This window comes from Mastomys coucha, chromosome X (assembly GCF_008632895.1).
Source record: "Mastomys coucha isolate ucsf_1 chromosome X, UCSF_Mcou_1, whole genome shotgun sequence".
NCBI lineage: Eukaryota > Metazoa > Chordata > Mammalia > Rodentia > Muridae > Mastomys > Mastomys coucha.
Window position 1 is genome coordinate 547,791 of NC_045030.1, and position 3,843 is coordinate 551,633.

Sequence of the window (3,843 nt, forward strand, 5' to 3'; positions counted from 1 at the left end):
TTAAATTACAAACTACAGTGTTAGCACTGACTACATAATTTGTGAAGTCCAGAGAAGAATAAAATCTCCAACCCAATATTGGTGGCAACTGCCTGTAGTTCCAGCCCTCAGAAGGTAGAGGCAGGAGGATCAGGAGTTCAAGTTTATCCTAAGCTACAAATAGAGTTTGAAGCTACCCTTGAACACATGATACCCTGTTTGGAAGGGGAAAATGTAGGACCATTTGTTTAAATGTCATTAGGAATTTCATGGTAATATGACCTCATATTAAGTGGAGACCTATATGACTGCACAGGTCACATATTCATAAAAGCAGACCTATACATTATAGATGACTGACTAGTGAGCAACCTTCAGAGAAAGACTACAAAATCTTACAGATATTCCTGATACTTTCTCCAACAGAAGTCGGGGTGAAAGCTGTGTCTTGCTATGAGTGGGGCAGGAGTTTGAGATGGACCATTTAAGTCCCCTTTCCCAAGTCACAGTTATTTCTGAAGATTGACCATCACTGAGAAGGCAGGGACACAAAAGAAAGCTACAGATATGGTACCAGAACTCCAAGGAAGAAAAGTATAGCCACATTCTACTACATTTTTCATCATATTTATTTATCTGTGTGTGCATGTATGTGTGAGGGTGGGCAATCTGCTGGAGCCAGTTCTCTCTATCCACCATGTATATCCCATGGATCAGGTTTAGGTATTCAGGCTTGGCAGGAAGTGCCTTCACCAGCTAAGTCATCTTGTAGTCCCAATTGTTGCCACTTTCTAAACATCTTCTTGCATAGATATTTTAATATTCCCTCTATAATAAATTATAACTTGTTACAATTATTTTTACATGTAACTTTGAATTAATGTTGTTGTCCTGGATTTTTTTAACTTTCCATATGAAGGTTGGGTTGACTGATTTTTAAAATTAAAAATTCTTCACAATAAATAGATGAAGGCCCCAAACGTTCACACTTAGTGAAATAGTACTTTCTGCAAGCACATGCCATGCCATCTCCTTTACAAAGGAAGCATACAAAGAACAATTACAAAATCTAAAATTTTCATATTATCCTCTTTTGTTTTGTTTTGTTTTGTTTTGTTTTGTTTTATTTGAGACAGGGCTTCTGTGTTCCTGGCTGTCCTGGAACTAGCTCTATAGAGCAGGCTGGCTTCAAACTTAGAAATCTGTCTGTCTCTGTTTCCTGAGTAGTGGGATTAAAGGCCACCACTGCCTGGCTAATATTATTTTTATATTGGTTCTATTCCTTAAAATTGACTCACTGTGAACATATACTTTGTAAGGATGCTCTGCATATTAAACATTATCTGTGTATAAACATTAAAGTAGTATTTACCCATAGAAGCATATCATAATTTATATCTGTTAGATCTACTTGTAAGGTATAATGTAATTTGCAGTCAAAAATATTAACCCAATATGTATGTAAATCCATTAAAATGAAAGCATACAATGAGCCAAGATGAAACTAACACCTAGAAAAAAAACCTATTAATTTCGGAATCACCGCTCCTTAGAGATATAATACTTTATTTTCCATTTTATTCAGACATCTTAAATATCACAAAAGTGTTGGCTAACAGCTTGTGAATAGTCCCTTATACTTTTAAATATCATAAGTAAATTTAATTCAATTTTAAAGTATTGTTGCTTGGCAGACAAATGAAAATGATTTAAGATCCAGATATCACAGTAATAAAAAATGTAAGATCTGGCCGGGCAGTGGTGGTGCACACCTTTAATCCCAGCACTTGGGAGGCAGAGGCAGGAGGATTTCTGAGTTTGAGGCCCGTTTGGTCTACCCAGTGAGTTCCAGGACAGCCAGGGCTATACAGAGAAACCCTATCTAGAAAAACAAAAAACAAAACAAAACAAAAACAAAAACAAAAAAAGTATGACTGGTACACGTGATAATAATCTTAGTAACAGCGAAACCATCACTCTATGCCAGGCAGATACACAGAGATACACAGTCCATTTTAATCCTTACTACAGTCTCAGGGGTATTCACTGTTACTGTGGCCAGTGACAAAAGGAAGGCCAGAGGATTTCAGATTAACTAGCTTGTCAAGTAGCAGACAATGAACAAACTGAAAACCAGAATTCAAATCTCAAAACAGACTGCAGAGCTAGTCTGTTTGCCATGGGATTTTGAAGCTTATAGAACTGCCTCTTTCCTCACTTTCCACAGCTGTAAACAGTAAATACAAGCTGGCTCTCTATTAATTCTAAGGTGTACGACTTACTGTATTAGAAATAGTCTATTTCTAGGGCTTGGAGTGTGGCCCACTGCTTGCTTAGCATTTTGTGAGGCTTGAGGTTTGATCTCTGGCAACACATACAAATAAATGAATAAATAAATAGCGTGTTTCTAGTCTGAGCCATTGAAAATTGCAAAGCTACTTATGAAAAAGAAACAGAACAATAAATATATGTTCCAAGGTTAATAAAGTAGCTCAGTTGGTAAGGTACTCGCCCGGTATTCAGGAAGCCCTGTGTTCAGTCCTAGGCACCATATGAAGTAGATACTGCTCTCACATGCCAATTGTTTTGGTACTCTGTAGATAAAGGCAGGAATCTCAGCTGAAGGTCAGTTTTGGCTACATACCAAGTTCAAAGGGAACCTGGGCTATAAGACACTGCACCTGAAAACAAACAAACAAATAAAAACAACAAAGAGCCCACAAAACTCTTATGTCCTCTGTATTTGTTTTAGTTTTAAAGACTTTTGAGGCACATACATCTAGTGAGTTTTTATTCTCATGTTTAAATCTACATATATCTTTCTCTACCTTATTCCATTAGTGAAGATAATGGAATCCATTATATTTCTAGAAATATAAACAGCCTGACTACACCTACTGTTGGTATCATCAGGCACATTGTTCAAGAAGTAAGGACATTTGGGAGTAGAGAAATTGGTGACAGTAGTGTCTCTAAGGATTCCCAGACTCCCCAAACTCTGCCTCCAGCCCCAAGCCCACATAAAAACAAAACAAATACAGAGAACAAAACATAATGTATGTTATAGTGGGGTTTCTATTGCTGTGATAAAACCCCATGACCCAAAACAATTGTGGCGGTGGTAATTTGGGTTACTTTTACGCACCACTGATCCATCATCAAAGGAAGTCAGAGCAGAAGCTATGGAGCAAAGCTGCTTATTACTGGTCCCCTCTTGTGAGCTGAGCCTTCTCACATGAATCATCAATCAAGAAAAGGTCCTACAGGCTCACTGAAGGCCAGTCTTATGGAGGCATCTTCTCAGCTGTGTTACCTCTTCTCAGTTGTGTCAAGCTGATTAAAAAACAAAACAAAACAAAAAAAAACAACTAACCAGGGCACAGTTATTTTCAACAAATCTGGCTATAAGATACCATCTAGTACCTAAAGATTCAGGCGAATATGAGAAAAAGTATTACCCATTATGTGTATGATATCAGTATGTGTATGATATCAGTTGGAGGGAAAGATAAACTGTCAATACTCTGTGCTTGTGGGATCTGCACTCATGGACCCAACCAACTGAATTATCAAAACCATTTATGAGTAAAAATTTATCTGTAAAAGCTATGAGTGCATTTCTCTTATTCCCCAAACAATATTCATGCCTTCTTACTTAGCACTGAATTTAGAATTTTAAGTAACTTAGAGAATATTTAACTATGGGAGATATACACAGGTTTAACACAAATCTTGTATCCTCTTTCCCTCTTCTGGGATTATGGTCTCCTTCTGGTGCCCAAGCTGACCTCAAATCCCAGGGCTCAAGCAATCCCCTTCAGGTTCCTCTTGAGTAGCCAGGACTCCAAGCATATACCACAGTGT